This window comes from Protopterus annectens, chromosome 15.part0 (genome assembly GCF_019279795.1).
Source record: "Protopterus annectens isolate FY-2018-M chromosome 15.part0, PAN1.0, whole genome shotgun sequence".
Taxonomy (NCBI): domain Eukaryota; kingdom Metazoa; phylum Chordata; order Ceratodontiformes; family Protopteridae; genus Protopterus; species Protopterus annectens.
In genome coordinates, this window is record NC_056749.1 from 604836718 (window position 1) to 604859130 (window position 22413).

At 42.0% G+C, this 22413-nt stretch overlaps 1 protein-coding gene across 1 annotated transcript in view; it reads left to right on the plus strand.

The window, feature by feature from the left end:
• The window catches only part of LOC122789860 (phosphatidylinositol 3,4,5-trisphosphate 5-phosphatase 2A-like), a 1099782-nt gene that overhangs the window by 816669 nt on the left and 260700 nt on the right, over positions 1-22413 (plus strand). The gene's annotated exons all lie outside the window — the stretch shown is intronic.

Consider the following 22413-nt stretch of genomic DNA (forward strand, 5'->3'; position numbering starts at 1 on the left):
CACCACCGAAGCTGCCCATATAGGCATCAAGTCCAGAAAGGCCACATCCCGCTTCCATACCTCCTCCTCCCAATCCTGAGGCCATTCAGCCACAAACCACCGGCCCCTAAAATAGGCCCCCATGCCAGCACCCCCAGCTGCGTCCATAAACAACTGAAGTTCCTCCTGCCCCACCCAGTCTGACTGCCAAAAAGATTTCCCATTAAATTCACCAAAGACACTGAAAACAAACTATTGAAAATCGCCACTGAGCCAAGGTTAAAACCTGCCGATTTTATTAAATGTTGAATAAACCACGCTTTTCGTCCTACTCAGTTGAAGGACTTCCTCAGAAATACAATCAGTAACATCCTTTATAAACTGCGCGCCAAAAAGTATCTCTATTAAATAAAACATTATTAAAAACATTATTAAAAAGTTTTTAATAATGTTTTTAATAATGTTTTATTTAATAATGGTCATTTTAAATAATGATGGTTTTGAGTAATAGTATTTCAGTAATATTTAAATAATGAATTATATTATGAATGGTTGGCAACATTCTTATTAGATGTATCTCACTTTAAAAAGGTGACGCCTACAAGATACTTTTTGGCGCGCAGTTTATAAAGGATGTAACTGATGTATTCTTTGTATTACTGAGGAAGTCCTTCAATTGAGTAGGATGGAAAGTGTGGTTTATTCAACATTTAATAAAATCGGCAGGTTTTAACCTTGGCTCAGTGGCGATTTTCAATAATATCCCATTAAATTGTTACAAAAACCCGTTCCACAACCCCAAGTCCTCCCGCACCAATTGGGTTACCCTAACTCAATAGTGTTTGCTCTTACCCCCTTTCAGCAAGTACGCCACTGACCTACAAAAAGCTCGCCCTGGGTGTACCAGTTGGCAGGCAAAATTCAAAAGCCCCAGCAACTCCATAACTGAATAAATCCGAATCTTATCCTTACCCAACACCGAACGTATCACCGACCTAAACCTCTCTATTTTATTCTCTGGTAAACAAAATAATCCTCGCGCCGCATCAACTGTTAATCCAAGAAATTCTAATGCCCTTGCCAGACCCTCCATCTTTTGCTGAGCCAATGGTACCCCTAACTCCTCACACATGACCATAAACTCCCGCAAACCCTCCTATGCTCCTACCTTTCCTTCACCCACCAACAGAAAGTCATCTAAATAATGCACTGCCTTTTGAGTCCCCGCTTTTTGCTGCCAAATCCAATGCAATACTGTACTGAACTTCTCAAAAGTCACACATGCCACTGAACAACCCATGGGCATAGCTTTATCAAAGTAGTACTTATCTCCTACCCGCATCCCCAATAGTGGCCAATCCTCCCTCCTAATAGGCAACAATTGAAAAGCCGACTCAATGTCGACCTTAACCAACCATGGCTCCCTAAATTCCCTAATCACTTTTACTGCATCATCTAAGGAAGCGTAATGCACCCTAACCTCCTCTTCTGCAATAAAATCATTTACTGAATTGCTTCTGGATAAGACAAGTGATGTATCACTCTGAATTCCTCTTCTCGCTTCTTTGGCACCAACCCCAAAGGCGATACCCTGTAAGTACTAAAAGGCGGACTATCAAAAGAACCCAATAACCACCCCACCCTACTCTCTTTCTCCAATAAAGCCTCCAAGATGTCCTCTTTACCTTGAACAGATCGTAAATTCTTGCAACCCCCCCACCCCTTCCCACTGTGGACTTAATAGGAAACCCCTTTTGAAAACCCTGTATTATTTCCTCTTTGATGGCCAAGCCAGGAAACCGATGAAGCTTATCCCAGAGAACCTCCACCTTAATAGGGAATGGCGGCCCTCCGTCTATTGCCTCTAAAGAACCCGAGTCCAAATCCCCGGGACCCATGAAAATTACCCCTCCCCTGGGCTGGCTGAAAGCCTTGCCCACCAAAACCACCTTCACGACCCATCACATTGGCATTCCAGAACAAATCCTGCTGACCACAGCTAGTGGCCGAATGACCCCCTCCACATCTCGAACAAACATGGGCAAATTTGCACCCCACCCATGAACAGGAGCCACTATTAAATGACCAACACTCACCCACTGTTTCCGGTCCACTCAACCTTCTGTTAGAGCCCACATAACTATCCATTATCATAGCCAACCATAGATCTGGGTGATGCACCTCCCAACGAAGTGACTGGTCCACCGCCTTCCATTTGCAGAAACGCTGATCATACCAGAGCCATGCATTACCTGGCCTTAACCACTGCGTCTTATGAATAGTAAGGAAATATCCTAGCAGTGGCAGAGCCAAAGACCCATCCTTCTCCAGCTGCACTGCCATAAAATAAATAAAGCCAACCACCCAATTATCCCATGTCCTAGGGTGAAGCTTACCTACCCTCTGCCTTCCCAATGCTGCTAAGGCTGCTGACAAGTCCTTACTGTTAGAGGACTCTGCTTCCACTAGCCATTGGACCCCTTCCGCATCAATCAGCTCAAACAAATCCACATACTCCCCTTTCCAAATTTTTTCTTTAACCGGACCCAAAATATGCGGAGTCAGAATAACTGCTCTTGTCCCCTGCCCCAAAGACTGGGTAGCTAACCAAGCCCCAAGCCGCAGCCCAAAATCAGAGCCTACCTCTGAGCCCAAGCCCAAACTGTCCCCGGAACCCCCCCCCATTGCATCTCTAACCGGGTACCTGGCACCCTGTGCTAGCTGCCTCTGCACCTCCTCTATCCTTTGCATACCACCCCCGAGATCCCCAACTGCCAAGTCATCATCCCTCCCCACCCCACAATCCTCAACCCCCTAGCTCCCCCGACAATGCTGTTGTAATAAAACCATTACCTGCACCTTTGTCTTTTGATGTGCTGGGAACCGGATTCTCCACTGCCATCCCCTGCTGCTTTTTCCCCCGGGCTGGGGTTCTCACCACCATGCGTCACCTCTTCTGACCTGGGGTCTTATCAGGTTCCTGTACCACCTCTGATGTTGTCGCCTCCTGGAACAGCTCATCCACCTGAGCCATGATTGCTTGCCACCTCTGCCTCAGCTCTGGTAATTTGGCCATCTGAAAAAGAGAAATAAAGTATTAGCACTATTGTATAAGCCCAACTGCACTAATCCTCCCAACCCCTGGTATTGCCTTGCCCCACACCTTAACTTATCCCTGCCTGCCCACCGACACCTTTCAACCCTCCTGTCAGCCATTTCCTACCATTAGTACCCCATCCTACCCTAGCATATGCCCTAGTAATATCTCTCCCCCTATGTATCTATGAGAGAAAAAAAAATAATTAAGTCCCTCTAACTATCTCCCTATCACTCAGCCACCCAATCCCCTCACCATTTGCACAAACAAGGCTAAACACACTCGCCTTCCCTCCCAACATGATCCTCTATCTAAGTAATGGTTCTTCCACGCAGTGCGCATGCGTGAACCAGTACTAGGACCTAACGGCCGAAAGACCGGTAGTAGCAACCCACTACACCACCAGGGAGGACGGAGAAGCCATACACCACCACCACCACCAAATACTGCGACAGAGGGACACCCGACCAGCCATGATGTCATCCTGAAGGACCAGCAGACTGACCAACACCCACGAACCCACCAGGGAGCATGGACTGACAACCGCCACTATACCACCGACGAAGAAGACGACGGACCCCCCCGAACTCAAGCCATGAACACCGGGGAAGCAACATGGACACATCGTCCCATGAACCCACCAGGGATAAGGTGCACAGGACAACCATGATGCCATTCTAGAGGGGAACCGGAGAGGCGAACGGACAGCCACAAACCCCCCAGGGAGCGCGAACTGCAACACCACCACTACCACCAATGAAAATGGAGCTGGGAACACGCTGGACCCACAAACCCACCAGGGATAAGCTACTCATACACCGAGGGACACCCAGACAGCCACAATAACATCCTGAAGGGGAACCAGAGAGCAGACAGACCCACGAACCCCCCAGGGAGCAAGAACCACAAACGCCACCACTACCTCCAATGAAATGGAACCGGGAACACGCTGGGCCACCGGGGAGCTGATCCGCCTCTATACCCCAATGAAAACCGCCACCCATGACCACAGTGAGGACATCTACCGCAGGAACGAATATAACCGGCCCACGAACCCAACCTAACCGGGACAGGATTACACAGATGGACTCCCCTTTGCCTGCCACGACCACCAAGGGAACGTCTTACTGTTTTTTTTTTTTTTTAACTGTACCTCGACCGCATGGCACCAACGGCCTGCTACCTAACGGAGCTAAGGACAGGCCCAGCCTCCCCCCATGGATGTCCCTCGACTGCATGGTCCCACCAACAAGGCCTGACGAATCCCCAGGAGACCGTCGGACGACAGGAGCAAGGAAAATGTCACCCAACTAGGTAAACCTAGCACTATTCCCATCCACTTCTATAGCTACATTATTCTATATTATTTATTTATTTTTTTTGTTATCCACCCCCTGACAATTCACCCACAAACACACACACACACACACACACACACACACACACACACACACACACACACACACACACACACACACACAGTACTCTATCGCCCTTTCCTATCAGTAAGCTCAAACAATCTTCCCAGACTAGCCCCCACTTTACCTAATCCCTATAAACACCAAAGGGGGAACTGACCCAGGCCACCTAACCCCTTCTCTCCCCACCATCCAAGGCCTACCTTCATCTATGATACCTACAGGTCGTCTGGACATAAGCTAGTTATCACTCCACCAACTCACGCCAAATGTGCCCACTTCCTCTAATCCCAAACCCTTAGTACTGTCAGAAGTCCCACCTACTCCTACCTCACTTCCTTTTACAGCTCCCTCTCTCCTTAACCCTTTCATCACCACAAACCCACTATCCTAACCAACTGCAATACTTACCTTACTTTCTACCACTATACCCTCCCCACACCCCTTTACTCCCTTACTCGAGGGGCCGGGACAACTTAGTTTGTCCCAAACTGCATTTGTGTCCCAGCAGTGTGAAGCAGTGGTGATACCAGCACTTGTAGTAGCCAAACAGTAGCCATTCAGGTGACTCCCCACTTTTCATAATTCTTTTCAGTAAATATTGCTTGATTTTCTGATGTCTAACCAAACTTCAGAATATCTGCCTAAATACTTAATCTGTAAATTATCAGGGTATACTTATTAGTTTGCATTCAGGTATTTGGCAGTGCCTTGTATAGACACAGACACCTTGAGTGACATTTTCGCTGTAAAAGCACCATTGAAATTTGACCAATACCTAGTTGCACACAGCACAGCTAGGATGCACTGACAAGCACTGCCACTAGAGTTGCAGACTGGATACTCCTGACATTACTTTATATTCCCACTCAAGCTGTTTATTCAGTAAAAAGGGTATTTTGCCATGGATATGAAATGTCCCACTATCTCTGTTACTAGCTTGGTGAATATGGGCATCCTGAGGCAATGTAGAAATTGCCTCATGTTTACTGACAACAAGTTAATTCTCAAACATACTGATATGGTATGCGAGAGATGTATTTACACAATGTCACTGGAGACAAAGCTCTCACATAAAAGCACTCCTAAAGTCAATAAAGTTGTCAGTAGTACACATGATGCACCCATCACACACAATTCAAAGCAGACACATGGACCCATATATGCTGAGGCACTTAAATGTAACCTTCCTAAACTCCAAGGACCTCCTAGATGAAGTGCACGTAAGAAAATCCTTCAGCAGCCCTGAATGCACTGTTTCAAAATAACACCTATATCAACACATGCAGCCACATCTCATGGAGCCTCTACTTCTTGGCTCATAAGGCAAACCACCACACAATATAACATTCTGGTCATTGGAGAATGCATTGTAAGACACACTGATGTTTCTCTCACCAGGGTCATTATGGAGAAAGTCTCTGTCAATTGCTTATCAGGGGCCAGGATCTGCCACATTACACATGTACACAGGTCACAGGACCACAGGTAATGGTATGACACAGTCATAGTCCATGTAGGTGTAAATGACCTCAGACATACCGCTATATGAAGAGAGACATCATGGAGCTCTTGGAATATGTGTCTCAGGCTAGTCTCAGCCTAGCATTGAGCAACATTTTACCTTCTCCAAGGATGATGCCACAATATGAACAAAAGATGATTGACTTTAATAATTGGCTTAGTTTCTGGTGTCATTCTAAGGGGTACAGTATTTTGTCAGCATGGAAGGAGATGGTCAACAGACCACACTGCATTGCCAAAGATGGTCTGTACCTCTCCCCTCTAGGCTGTGTAATATTAGCTAAAACATTGTCCTCCCCTAGGCAATACCAAACTGAAAGTGCTTCCAATATAGCAAATCTAAACCAAGAAAATCTAAAGGTGTTACTGCTCTATGCTAGGAGTCTAAACAAAAAACTCCACTCCCTAGAAGATCTCTTTACCCTCGAGAATGCTGATGTCTATGCTGTCACTGAGACATGGTTTAAAACAGTGGAGAGCACACCGACAGTGCAAGGCTATAATGCCTTCTACACATTTAGACCAGCTACTACACTTGCAGGGACTAAAGGTGAAGTTGTCTTGATTTACATCAAAAATAAATATCCCTCAAGGCTAGTCAAATAGGACAATGTACTTCAGATTCTCCACATTCAAATCACCATAGACAAATTGCCATACCACTTTTTTGCAAGCTATAGGTCCCCATCTATGACCCAAGAAACCCATACCATGTATTTAAACTTATTGGAAACACTCACCATCTTCATGGGTGACTGTAATTGCCCCACTATTAAATGGTAATCATATACAACACCAAACATATAGGCACAGAGATTCCTGGATTTTGTAAACACAAACCCCCTGGACGAGATTGTCAGTACACCAACTAGGGGTGCAACCATACTGGATCTCATCCTCACTAATATGGGAAATTGGTGCACACTCCTTGTACATTGTCTTCTCTGGTAAAAATCAGACCACAAAATGGTGTCCTCTGAAGTAAAATATAACTTGGAACCCCAGCTAACACTGGAATATTCAGGAACTACTGTAATGCTAACTTCCTACTATTAAGTGATAACCTGGCTAAAATTTCAAGCTCCCATAAACAAAACTGCTGTCTAAGCAGGAGTGTTCACAGAAATCCTATACAGGCAAGTTAAGGGCTGCATAGAGCTAGCTGTAAATACCAGGAAGAAGTACAGCGCTAACTCAAAAAACAAGCCACCCTGGTGGAATCACATCATCAATAGGCTGTATAACAGAAGGAAGAAAATCATGGCAAAAATTAGGAGGTGCAGCACCCAGCAGGATAAAAGCACTCTCATCAAACTAAACAAACAACTCAGAGGGCAAAGTCTGCCAAATCCAAATCTGAGGTAAATCTGCCCTCCCAGGCCAAGGACAACCACAAGGCATTCTTTAGCTATGTCTGCAACCTGAAGGGCAATACACAATTGTGTACAGTGCTCATTGTTAATGGAACTACCTATACTGAACCAGAAGGTACAGGAAACCTACTGGCCGACAAATTCATCTCCAGCTTTACCCCTCTCTCACCATCACCCTTCCCTCAAGAAGTACCAGCAAATATAACCCTCCCCATTATCACTATGAAACAGATCTTTAATGCTCTCTCTAAGACCATGAACACTGCATCAGTGGGCTCAGACAATATCCCAGAATACCTGCTAAATAGCATGAGACATGACTTCTGTAATTGCTATTTAATTGTAGCCTCCAAACTGGCTTCATGCCTCATGAATGGAGTCCAGCAGCAGTCATCCCTCTCCACAAAGGTGGGCCATCTACAGAACCTGGAAACTACAGACTCTTGAATCAAACTAGTCTCATATGCAAAGCCATGGAAAGAATTATCACGGAAATGATCAATAATGACATAGAAAACCTCCAGACACTGGACCCAACCCAGTTTGATTTTGTCAAGGGCAGGTCATACTTAGTCAACCTGGTGGACGTTAAGGAGGTCATCAATGCAATGGATGAGTTCAAAATGGTTCATACTGCCTACCTTGACCTGGACAAGGCATTTGACAAAATACCCAACTCAGGCATTGTTGACAAACTCAGGAGGTTAGCTGCAAACCCTTATGTCACCCGGTGGATAGCCAGCTGGCTCACAGACAGGGCCCAGGAAGTTAGAACTGGTGAGGCCACCTCTGTAAGGAAGCCAGTCACAAGTGGAGTCCCTCGGCGATCGGTCCTGGGACCACTCATTTTTGGCATTTACTTCTCTGAAGTGAAGGCCAATGTCAGTGGCCCCTGGCTGACTAAATTTGTAGATGATTGGAAATTATGAGCTGTCATTGAATCCCCCACCAACACAAATGTTCTCCAGGGAGGGCTGACACAGGCAAGTAATTGATGTCAGAGCCATGTACTAAAACTAAATGTCAAGAAATGCATAATAGTATCCTGCTGGAAGTCATCAACCCCTGGTAACCATCATATTAACAACACTCCTCTAAGAGTTCACACAGTAGTCAGAGACTGGGAGACACACATAAACAGTAATCTAGCTTTTGAACATCATGTGTCTACAGCAGTGAGAAAATCATTCTGTGTTGTGAAACTTATAAACAAAGGTATGGCATCCTGGTCCAAGGAAGTCATTGTTTCACTGTATTCAGCATTCATCAGACTTATCATTGAATACAATGCCCCCTTTGGTATGTACCTAACCAGGCATATCCAACAACTAGAACATCCTCAGAGGTTCCTCACTAAAATAATACAGGGCAGAAATTGCATGTCTTTTGCAGACCACTTCAAGGCCCTATCCCTGTATTCTGTCTCCTACAGACTGCTGAGGAGAGATCTATGCCTGGCATACAAGGCATTGTCAGACCCCACTTTGATAGACCTCCTGCATATTCAAAAAACAAACTGCACCAGAATTACCAATTCTAAGGTCTTACACCTTTCTTGTGATAAAAACAGGAACTGCTAGAGAGACAGGTATGTATCCTAGAAGCTACCCCATTCTGGAACAGTTTCTCCATCCTTGTGAAGCAGAGTATCTCCGTACCCCAATTCAAATTTAATTTGGATAATTAGATGGGGAACAGGAAATTCATCCCTGGTTTGGCACTTGTCTCTAATGGACACAGGCAGCCTGTAAATGGTTCACCTCCCAGGCTCCTTCTTCTTAATGTTTCATTTCACAAGCCCCTGCTTACACTTATCAAGGCTACGAGAATTTGTCAGAGCTCTGGGATGCATGGCTAAGCTTAAAAAGGCTCCTCTGGTCATTAGCCTAGTAAAGACCTATGAACCTATGATTTAGTGTTGTGCATTTATGCTGCTGTATATGAGGTGCGAGTCTGAGTGTTTGTGCAATGGTAGTTTTACAGAAAAGAGTTTTACAAAGGTAAGGTGTTAGGAGCAAAGTCAAGGTTAGGTTTAATGCATTATTAAGTGTTATAGGGGGCTGGTGAGAATTGAACAAAATTCCTTGTAATGCATGGAGCTTTATTAGTGCCATGCACTACCTGCTGTAGAAGAGAAAAAAAAGTATATGGCAACAATGTGCTTACAACCTTTCAAAGCCTTTGAAAACAAGTCAACCAGATAGTGCCAAATACACAGCAGGCAGAAACAAAGTATCTCTCTGAAAAAACGATTGCTTTAAAAAGCTATTAGGTACTTTATTTGGCCATTGTTTTTGTTTATAGGTGTGGCAGAGGAACACATTTAAGAGATTTTAAAACTCTTAACTTTTGCTGTTCTTTCCTGGCTGGCACTGTTTAATGTTAGTCCATAGCATGAGACTCTATCTTACCAGTGCTTAGGGATGCTTAACAAGCTTATGTTACTCACCCTTAAGTGCTGTTAATATCAGATCTCATGCTATGAATGTGGGAAAATACTTGTTTCTTTTCTGCAATTTTGGAGATTTAGCATGGTGTTCTTTTACTACTAGCATATAGTAGTTAACATTCTTATCTGCATTCATAATGATCTTCCTGGACTCTGGATTGATGTTAATTCCTGTTATTCAAGATTTTTTAGTTTGAGTCTTCCAAATCATTGCATTTTGAAACAAATATCACCGTTTATATAGTATATGTACTCTTTATGGCTCCTAGAATCGTTATTATAATCTCTGTTCTTGTGTCAAGCAATATTAATTAAAAGGTGTAGAATTGCTATATTAATTCTTCTTACTTGTCTTAAGTTAAAACACTGCCTCTCCTCCTTCCAAAATAGTAAACCACTGCTTCTGTGCTATTGAAGCACTATATTCATTAAATAAAATAATTCAATGACCCCCCCTCCCCTTTCATTGACTCTAACAAGAACTTGCCTGCAGAAAAAAATGTTTGGAATACTAGATTGACTTTAGACTGCTAACAGGAAAATGAATCCACTCTAATTTTTTGTCATCATTAAAACAGTAATATTTACACAGAAGTTGAATTTTAAATATGTCCATGTACACTTCTGAGCTGTTTATTTGGCCTGTTACATGAAAACAAGCTACTCTAATCAGAAAGTGTCATTATGTCTTTTCTTTTCAGACATATTACAGACAGTTAAAAAGGGCAGAAGTTTTATTCAGTTATGCAGTCTCTGTAAAGATAAGGGCCCCCTGGAATTAGTTAAAGCAGGGCTTCTTTTATTGTTTAGCAATAAACTTTTGGTAAACAGAATGACTATATCTTGGATAAGTATGTTGCTCCTAAAAGATGGATTGATTCTTTGATTTAAGGGGCAAGTAGGAAGCCTGTCTGTCAAATTTTCTGATAGATACAGAATGGCAGATGGACTTTTTCCCACAGAGCTGATTTTTTCCACATTCCTGCATTGTATTTTACTGCACACAAGCAGTTCCATGTTTGACAACACTCCCATACAGTTTTCGTAAGGGGGTGGATACATGTAGATGCTGGAGGTGCCGTACACCAGGTGCAGGCTACTACCATTGGTTATGGGAATGGGCATATAGTCAACAGGTGTGGTCTAGGATATGGTCATCTGCATCCTGGATGGCCATCAGTCTCAGCCTTTTACCTTCAGAGTCAAAGGCAAATCCAAAAATAATCCAGGACAATCTGGGACACTTTTTAAAATATCAGTACTATTAATTTGACAGAATAAGAGAATGTGAATTAGCATGCACTTTCTGAAGTAAAATAAGTCTTTAACACTAATTACTGTCATCATTTATTAAGTGCAATCCACCAACTTGTCTCCCAAATTGCCAGTTTTAGGAGGGATTAGAAGAGACAGAACAAAAGTATGAGCCAAAATCAAGGACAGTGGAGAAGTATGTGGATGGCCACTACAAATACCCCCCCCCCGATGCTAAATCATGACCATTGGAGTTATTTAATATTAGTGGATGGCTACTAAAAATATCCCCCCCCTCTGAGGCTAAATCATGACCATTGGACTTAATTGTTACCTATTACGACTGCGAAACTGCAATTGCACGAATACGGAAACGTCGACACACAGTGAGCGAACCACGAAATCACCGAACCTCCTCAAGCACGAAATTTGAAATGTCGAAGCGTCATAGGTGGCCCTTTTCTGGTATAGCTCCTTAAGGTAAGTGTGCAATAGTTACGGACCTTAGGGTTAGTGTGCGGGTTAAAGTAAGTGCATACATAGTAATATATGTAAGCTTTAGTTTAGGGTTAGAAGTAGGGTTTTGTTAAGTGTATGTATGTGAATAATTTATTTTGTTTGGGTATAGCTCCTTAACGTAGTTGTGCAATAGTTACGGACCTTAGGGTTAGGGTGGGTTAAAGTAAGTGCATACATAGTAATATATGTAAGCTTTAGTTTAGGGTTAGAAGTAGGGTTTTGTTAAGTGTATGTATGTGAATAATTTATTTTGTTTGGGTATAGCTCCTTAATATAGTTGTGCAATAGTTACGGACCTTAGGGTTAGGGTGCGGGTTAAGGTAAGTGCATACATAGTACTATATGTGAGCTTTAGTTTAGGGTTAAAAGTAGGGTTTTGTTAAGTGTATGCATGTGGATTATTTATTTTGTTTGGGTAGGTAGTACGTAGCGGGCGGAGGGGTTGGCCAACTATGCAGATTCAACAGTTTGAATTTTGCGGTTCAGGACATTCAGTGTTTTTGCGGTTCACTTAATATGTGTCAATGTTTCCGTATTCGCGTATGTGAGGTTTTGCGGTTTTGATATAGACCCAGACTTAATATTAGTGGATGGCCACTAAAAATATTTCCCACCTCTCTGAGGCTAAATTGTGGCCATTGGACTTATTTAGTATTAGGTTGCCAGGATATGAGCTTAGCCGTTGGCTATAGACAGTTTCTTTGGTTACTCATGATCTTCACTCATGTAGCTTGGCTTGAGGGAATGCAGGGTCTAGTAAATAGTATTAACAGTGACAATAGTGTCCTTTAATTTTTGTTGGGAAGATAAATTATGAGATGTTGTAGTGTTGTTGTTTCTTCTTATTGTGCTGTCATTTTTAAAGAATAAAGTATCTGCAAAAAACCCCCAAAAAAACAAAAATAGCATGATTCTTATAAGAACAGAATCCAGTTATGATCATCATCCTTATGGATACTGTAGGAACAGACAGCATCTTCAATCACCCTGCATGTCGGGACAATATGGACCAAAGGCTGCTATAATGTACAGTGTCAGGCAACAGTTCTAATCACACTACCTATGTTGATTGCAGAATAAAAGTTGTAATCAGACGTCCAGTGAGGAATGTGGTATAATTCTACTGCTTCTTTGAAAAATGGAATAGACCACAGGTGAAATTACACTGTCATTAGGGATTATGGAGAAAGATTACAAATCCATTTACACCAGCTGTGAACTCTTTGAGGCAATACCCTGGCTCTAATCACACTGCATCTGGAGATTGTGGAAAGGCTGTAGTTCTAATTGTATTATCAGAAAACACTGTTGCAGAAGGGTGATGGTTTCAATACATTGTTTGGAAGGCACTGTTGTAACAATGATTTGCTGTTATTCCATTGTCTATGGAGTTATTGAAACAGAGTGTGGTTGTAATTATATTAAGTGGGGAGACTGGGAAGTTAGGTGACAGAAAAGTAAAGATGGTTTGGAAGTATTGTTCTAATTACATTACCTGGGAAAACTTCTGGAGCCTAGTGTAGCTTTAGTTGTATTGTCCATGGAGACTGCTGTGGCACAGTGCTCTTGAACATTTGTTATTTGTGGGGACACCTAGGGCAGAGTTTAGCAGTAAGTATTCATCATTTCCACTGCCTCAGTGGCATTTTGGTTTATCTGCCAGGGTAACCCAGTATTGGCCAGCTTTCAAAAGCTCAGACTCTCCTCCCTCTCTTCCTGTGACAGCTGTTTGGCTGAGCATTTCCTGAGATGGAAGCTTTAAGTTGTCACAGGAAGTAAGTGCTCAGTCTCTTTCTGCCATCCAAAGAAGAAAGTTATCTGACTCTTCACAAGATCCAGTGCTGATATTTCGAGCTTACTGCTTAGATAAGCCCCATTTGGGGATCCACTCCCCTTCATTTATTATTAAATTTGATATTCTCTTTCTGTTTTTATGTTTATTTAAAATATAGTTATTTTAATATTTTATTTCTGGCAGTGTTTACAGTAATTTATTTGGGAATTTCTTCTTGTAGCAGTGTTTATTTGACCTCTAACTTTGACAAATGCTTGTTTTTGCTGTTTCTGAGGAAATTTTCAGTTTTTGTCTCAGACGTGCAATGGGCATGTGTGCTAGTTAGACACAAAGTGCTGCCTGATGCAATTAGAAGTGAATTTTAATCACTCCTGTGTTTACTGTTATTACTCTGTTTTATTTTTATCATTTGATAGGAAAATATTGCAGAACTTGATTTTTTTAACATTTATACATTATTTACTGTTTGGATGGCTCTGTTCTGTGTGTTTTTAACATCAGATCATGATTTTACTACGAATGAAGTTTTTGAATGAACTGTAGAGATTTTATTCTCTCCAAGAAAAATATAGTTTAAATTGATATTAAATGTTATTTTGTGAAAGTTTAATGTGTTTAAAGTGTCTGGAGCTAATTTTGACACTGGTTGCATTGATTACTTTGGTGTATGGACTTTGTGTACTGGAAATCCTTTAAGTTCTGTCAGTTGTAAAAGAATTCTGAACACATTTCAAACTGTTTTTTTTTTTTTGATAACGGGGTCATTTGGCAGTTAGTAGTGTGGGGACATACTTATTACTAGAAACATTAAGTGCTTATTGTCATACATTATGCATTACTGTCAGTTTATTATTCTGGCTGATGTTCTCTCCCCTGACTTGATGGATCCTAACTTTGGTGCCCCCAATCAAATCTAGTTGCACCTAAAAAGATAAAAACAAACTAAAAATATGCATTAGCCTACAGTTAATGATTCTGTCTGGGCCACTGCTCAGCCCACATACCCCTGACCTGTTGCCTCATCTCCTTGATTTGCTTTGCTGGTCACTACAGAATGGAGTTTAGACACATCCTCTGGCACAGGCATAGGAGAATCAAAGCCCTTAGGTACAGGAGTATTCCCGGGTAAGAGACCCCTTGCCAGAAATAATACTCTGACCCTGGATATTTTATCTAGTGGTGAAGTTCACAAAATAAAGATGCAGAGGTTCCATCACATAGCTGATAATCAGATTGTAGTTGTTTATAAGGCTGATTTGGTTTCCTTGGCTGAGTGTTGTGCAGTCAGCTAATTCTGGTGGTTGTGTTCCCATACATGGCTCTAGTGCTAGGTTGGCTAGAGACAATTCTGTTGTTTCAGTAATGATGAGGAACCTGATGAGAACAAGGTTGATTTCCTGGTTGACACCAAGTCCAGTCACTCTGATTCTACTGAAAACGAAACTGAGCTTAAGTGCAAAAGAGTATTCACTTTTCCCCAGATGATTGCTAGATTTGGTGATATTGTTGGTTGGGAGCAATTGGGAACTACCTCAGAGCTAGTCAGAGTATATGGCCTTATAGAGGACGAGATACCCAGTTCTCTGGCTATTCCCTTTCTCTTACCAGTCTTGGAAGGTGTTTACAAAGCTGCTTGCAAGACACTAGTCTTTCAGCAGTCTCTAAAAATGGTTTAAAAAAATATAGGGTCTCCTTGGATATGACAGGTCTCTTTACTCATTTGGCTGTTAACCCAGCTGCTGTCTTCCCAGCGCCCTGCTCAAATAAAAAGTCCTTGTCTTCACCTAATTCACCCCCCCTGATAAAGACAAAATCTGGTTAGATCTTCAGGGCAGAAAGATGTCTCTTTCTAGTAATCTTGCCTTTAGAATGTTAAATTATCGAGACTATATATGGAAATGTATTTTACAGTGTGCTCAGTTTGGATGGATTTCCTGCATCCTTACATGCAGATGGAAAGTCTTATATGAATGAATTTAACTCAGGTTTTGAAACATGCTTTGAGAGGTATGCTTGAATGTACAGATATAGTCTCAAGAATTGCTGCTTCTGTTGTATTAAAATGGTATGTCTGGTTGCATAATCATAACTTCTCTGATGACTTAAAGCTGAAAATTTGAAAGCTGCTTTAAGTACTGAATTGATATTTGGGCCCTCTGTTAAACAGATCCTCAAACAGTGGGATGAAAAAAATAAATTATTGAATGGAGTATTTAGGATGCTTCATGTACTCAACTTATCCCCAAACATGGTGTCTCTCCTTAAGAGGAAGAGTAAAAAATCCCAGCCACGCTAAACATAGGAATCCAAAAGGAAATGGTAGGAGGATAATTCTTCAAAACCAAACAGTAGGGGTTACTTTCTAAAAAAGAATGAACCTCCGACAAAGGAATGACTATGCTGAGTTAGAAAGCACCCATAAACCCCCCCTTCTCTTCCTTCCTCCCTCAGGCTCTCTCTTTCAACCCTGCAGCCTGACTTCAGACAAATGGGTACCAAAAATAATTTGGAGAGGATACATTTGGCAGTGGATAGAAAATCTTTCCCCTTTCAGGTGAATCCCCCAACACCCAACAGACCAAACAGAGATGTTTCCTCCAGTGCTCCATAATATGGTAGAAGGAGGGGTCATAGAACCAGTGCCTGTAATACACAAAGTATTTTACCCCAGAATTTTTTCTGATAGCATAAAAGGAGCACTCCTGGAGACCTCTCCTAGATTTGTCCTTTCTAAACACCCTTTGACGTAGTTCCAAAATTCAAAATGCTCATGTTATTGTCAGTCCTAGCATTGCTTCCAGACCACTCTACTTGACTCCAAGTAGACTATTCTCTATCTATTAAACCTAGCACTTGCTCCTACAGTACTTATTACCTTGATATGGCACTCTTGTCATAGATAGTACCCCAAAAGGCAACCCCCATTTCGTCAAACCTGGGAATATTGAGGCAATGTTTCAATTGCCTCAATACATGCGAGAGATGCAACTATACGGCCAAACTGGAGGCTGAGCTCTCTCACATAGGACTGGACAGACCCAGAGGAGGGGGGAGAAGGTACACACACACACTAAAAACAGTCTCACAGTACATACCACAACAAAAAAATAACACAACACACACAAACACAATACTGGGGGCTCTCTGATCAAAATCTAGACCTCACAGTCAGAGGTCAAACAAGTCAGCCCCCCTTATACAAAACACAATGCCAGACACACTAGTCAGACTCCACATAGTCACACACTGATGTCCCGCACCAGACTGACTGAGTAAGGAGAAGGTCACAGTAAGCTGCCTGTCGGGAAGCTCGCGCTAGAATCCATAACCACACAGTCTCAGGCAGCAGCAGTCTCAACTAGAAATATGTCATTGTCATTGTCCACGCTGGTACTACATGAAAAGAGACTTTGAGGAGCTCTCTGATTATATGGCCCCAGGCAGGTATGACCTGACCTTGAGCAGTATCCTACCTTCACAGAATGATGCCAAAAGGAAAAACTAAGGGTAATGCTGCTCAATGCCAGAAGTCTAATCTCAAAATGCCACACTCGGAGGCCCTTCTCAGTATGGGAGAACATCGATGTCTGTGCTGTGAGAAACCTGGTTCCCCCCCAAATCCGGACAATACCAAGAAAGGAGGGGGGTCCATATTCATCAAGGACACACACACTCTCAGACTGGGTGGCACGCGCGCATATCATCGACCATCCATCCAGGTGCAATTAAACCATAGGCAAGACTGCTCTGCAAATTGCATGTATGTTACAGGCCACACTCACAAACTCAGGAAACTCACTTGGCTGAAAACAAAGGGAGAGGGGATAAATGTATCACCAACACCCATCAATACTAGGTGACTTCAATTACCCTAATAGACTCTGGACACACCTCAAGCCCAAACACCCAAAGCCAAAAAGTTCCTATCTCAAAAACTCAAATGCCTATGGGACAACTACTCCTCCACCCACCAGAGGAGATAAAAAGATCTGATCTCATCACATCATGGGCACACAGCACAATGTTCGACACACCGAAGTATACCCCATCACAGATCACATCAGATACAAGCCTCATCCCTCTGGAGAACCCCCCCACCACAAAAAAAAAAAAGAAAAGAAGCACAGTAAGAACTTCTCAAAACACACACTTCTTCTAACTAGTGTGGTAGTGTGGGAGCAGCCGTACGGCCCAAAAAAACACACAAATAAGCCTATTAATAATTTCCAGCTTCTACCAGCACCTACAGGACTGCATGGATATCACTATAAGTAAAAAACTAAGCTCTCATAAAAAATCATCCAGCAAATTTTTCGAGAAAAATAGCTAAAGACTCAAAGACAATCATAAGGCCTTTTTTTAGCTATGTTAGAAACCTAGGGGAGACTCTCAGATATATATCAACTAAGTTCAAAATGATGTGTGAATTACTGATCCTACAGACATTGCCAACATGCTGGCTGACAGGTTCAGTGCAAACTTGAACTCAAGGAGGAATTAAACCACAGCTAGGACAGCTGTTTTAATTAAGTCTACCCTCTTTTAAACTTGGTTGACTTTTTTGAAACAGTCACCAAAGCCATTGATGAGGGAAAGGCAGTCCATACAGCCTACTCCTCGATCTGGCTAAGGCCTTCATCATAATACCCCTCTGGTATCAAAAAAAAAAGCTTACATCAATGTTAACCCATGCATCACAAAGATGGGCTGTGCAAACTGGCTGGAGGACAGAACCCACAGAGGTCAGAGTTGCTGCTCAAAGCCTGTCACAAGTGGTGTCCCACTGGGCCCCCACCAGTTTCCAGTGGGTCCTGGCTGTTGGCATCAAACACATCTGACACAGATATCCTTCAGAAGGGTCTCACAGAAATGGATAACAGGTTGATAGTAGTCTGTCATTCGACACCCATGTAGCTAAAAGTAGTTAGGAAGTCCTTCTACATTGCCCACCTTATATCATGGGGATTCTCATCTATCAAGGGGGGGTCATCATCTCCTCCCTTTACTCATCACTCATCCAATGATTGCTCAGAGGTGACCTTTGCCTAACATACAAGGCCATGTCAAAAACCAGATTTGATGAATATGCTTCACCTCAAAAATCTAGATCAGAGATTAATAGGGTGCTGGAGGGATAGATCATCACCCCAAAGACTAATATGCTGTGGAAAAAAAATCCCGGTGTGAGGCAGGCACCTCGGGCTGGCCTTGTTCAAGAAATCTTGACCATGATGGGGATGGAGATATACCCCAGGAACTACCTCAGTGTAGCCTAGTATGAACCTATGAACCTATGAACCTATGAACTGTTTCAGGGAGACTTTAGATGCCAAGGACACTTATCATCATAACCCTATTGCTCCCAATTTCAGGAAATGTTTGAGAATTGCTGTGTCTGACTTACATTATTAGTTTTCTGCATTATATTTTGGGATATACACTGCACCTCATGTGTTTACAAAGTGTCTTGTCTTAGTGGTTGCCTGTTGTACAACCATGGGCATCCACAATTTTCCTTCTTTAGGTGACTTGCTGATTTGTGCAGAATCTGTATCCAGGTACCGGAGTCCTTAGACAAGGTTGCATCCCTTCTTTCCTACCTGGACTTGAAATTCAACCTTCAGAAGTCCTTCCTTATACCCTCTGAATGAATTATTTTCCTGGGGTGTATGATAGACACAATAAAATGGATGGCCATCCTGCCAGAAGACTAAGTTCTGACTCATCAGGAAATTTTCTTGGATTTCTATTCGAAGCACGACCTCAGCAAGAAAATTCCTCACAATTCTGCACTTCCTAAAATACTAGCCACTCACATGAGAAAAATTCAATGGTACTTAAAGAATTGTTGGCTCTAGGCATCTTCATCTCTCAGATTTCGAGGTACCTGTACTAGGATTTGTGAAACTGGAGCTGCATTGGTGAGGAACCACCTGTCTTTGAATCCAGGACTCTCTTTTTATCTTCAGTCCCCAGATCAGGCTATGCATATGGATGCTTCACATTTTTGCATGGGGAGCAGTGTCCATTGGAATTCAAGGGGAAGGCTTGAGGAGTCCTCAGGACATGTCAAACACATAAATGTAAAATAAATATTTTCAGTGATTTATGTCTTAAAAGTTTTTCACCACTTATGCACTCCGGGTCCATTTCTGTCGGTCACAGACAACACCACTGTGACATGGTAGCTGAACAAGCAAAGACATATAAGGTCATATCAGTTTTACTGTTTGGCAGTGATGGCCTGGGAGCTAGCTGTGCATCATTCTCTGACTCTTCAGGCCTCATATATTTTGACAGGAAAAACACAGTGGCAGATCCTGGAGAGACCCTCATGCATGGAAGCTCCATGTAGAGGTATTCCAGAACTTGTTCCAGATGTCGGGAGCACCTCAAGTGTATCTATTTGCCTTCTTTCAAAACAGACAACTGAAATAAATTTGTTCAAGACATCACTGAAGCCATGCTCAGAGGACAGACAGTCAATCATTCACATGGTTAGGAATGTTCCTTTATGCATTTCCACTCTTTCCAATGATTCATAAGATATTCTAAAGATTTAGAAAGAATTGCCAAAGATCATTGTGGTAACCGTTTTTTGGCTCAAGCAAAGGTGAGTCTTTCCTGAATAAGAGCAATTACCACAAGCTTCCTCACAGCCTGGATCTGATTACTAAGCATCAGGCACAAATAATACACCCTATTTTAGAGCAATTGCTACTGACAGTCTGGATGATTCCATTTTGATACCTTTTAGGCACATGTTCCATGAGGATATACAGCAGGTATTTAAGGAGGTAAGAAAATCTGCAACTAGAAAATCTTACATTTACAAGCAGGAGACATTTTCTAGGTAGTTCCTAGCCAATAACAGTCCCAACAGGGTTTCAACCCCTCTGGTTTTTAAATATTTGTGTGAGCTCCTTAGAGATGGTTTGGCACATGCTTCTATCAAAGTGTATTTCATGGTCATCTCAGCTTGTCTGTTTATGGATCCCTCATATTTATCTCTTTTTGTGATAAGTTTATGAAAATATTGTTGCATCTAAGAATGCTGTTAAAGTAAATCCATCCTCGTCTCTGAGATCTCAGCTTTGTTCTTGAAAAACTGACCTTACTTCCTTTTGAACCTGCCTCTCAAGCTGATTTTTGGTTAATTATTTGGAAGACTGTTTTATTCACTGCCCTTACATCTGCAAGGCGAGTCACTGAGTTGCAAAATCTGACAGTGAGCCATCCCCATCTGATTTTATTTTGCAAGAACGGGGTTGTGTTATGCACTAATCCATTATTAATGCCCAAAATTGTTTCTTAATTTTCCTTGAATCAAGCCATTAATCTCACAATGTTCTGTCCTGATCCAAAAAACAAGGGAGAAAAGATTCTACATACCTTGGTTGCACACAGACAGCTCAGGTACTACTTTAACAGAACAAGCCCTTTAAGAATGCTGAACAGCTGTTTGTCTCTTATAAAGGGGCTAAATAAGGTGAACCTGACTCTAAGCAAACTGTTGCAAGATAATTGTCCTCTGCTATTGTTTTCTAATACTACCACCTTGGTAAATCTATTTCAGGCAAGGTTAAGGCTCCCTCAACTAGGGTCTTATGGTCTTTAATAGCATGTTGGAATGGAGTGGACTATAGAAACTTTCTAGATGCAGCAACCATTTGCTCTGTTTGCACCTCTACAAAGCACTACAAACTGGATTTCAAGGTCCACAGCAGGCAATGCTAGGACCATTCTCCAGGGGCCCCAGGATTCTTATCCTTCCACCTCCCAGGTAAGGAAAACTTTTGGAATCTACCCAAAATGCCACTGAGGCAGTGGGAAAGTGATGGACATAGTGCAGTTGCATAAGTCCTACTTACCTGTAACAGTAGATATTTCTCACTGTAACAGTGCACCTACCCACCATCCCCCAGGTTGTACTTAGTAGAGGTGTGTTTCAACCTCTTTTAATTGGTTGTTACTGGATTTGTTTTTTTACATAATATTGTGATTGGCTCTGAATTTACTTTTGCTTGATGATTCTGGCTTCATATACTTTCCTCTCCTTTGTGGAAGCAAATAAGCCTGAACACGTACTTCCTGTGACAGCTGACAGCTTCCCTCTCAACATATGCCCTGCCAGTTATCTGTCACAGAAAGATAGATGGAGGGGAGTCTGAGATTTTGAAAGCTGAACACTACTGGGTTACCTTGTCAGATAACCCAAAATGCCATGCAGTTGTAATTAAATTGTCTGTGGGAACAGCTTGAATAGGGTATAGTTAGAATTATATTGTATTTGGACACAACTTGGAAAGAGTTTAGCTGTATTTACATTGTGGAGACTGTTGTAACTAAGTAGAATTGTAACTAAATTGTCTATGGGAACAGGTAGAGCAAAATGCAGTTGGGAACTGATGGGACAGAGTGCAATTGAAATTACAGGGTTTACTGGGACTTTTGTAACTGAGGTCATCTGTAATTACATTGGACTGTTTAGAAAGAGTGTAGTAGTAATTATATTGCCTGTGGGGACAACTGGGATATATGCCACTCTAAATGATTATATTTTCAGTAGGAATTGTTCTAATACAGTTTGTTTCAATGGCTGCACACCAAGCACACTATCCTTTCATGCTAGAAGATCTGAAGGCTGTAGGTTCTTTTTCTGCAACAGTTACTTGACTACTTTTCCAATACTGACACTGCAGTGCAGCATGGGGAGGGGGTTGCTACATTCCTAAGTACTTCAGATAATTGATCAAACCAAGCACTCATCTGCTTTGATTTGTAAGTGGATATAAAAGACCACCTGGCACATATCATAAAAATATCGTCTTCGAACATTTAAATGTTCGATCTACCAAAGGGGACCCATATATATATATATATATATATATATATATATATATATGTGTATATATATATATATATATATATGTACAGTTAAATTATTTATATTCTCTGTTTTCCAACACTGTATATTTTATTCACTTGTTTCATAAACAATTTCA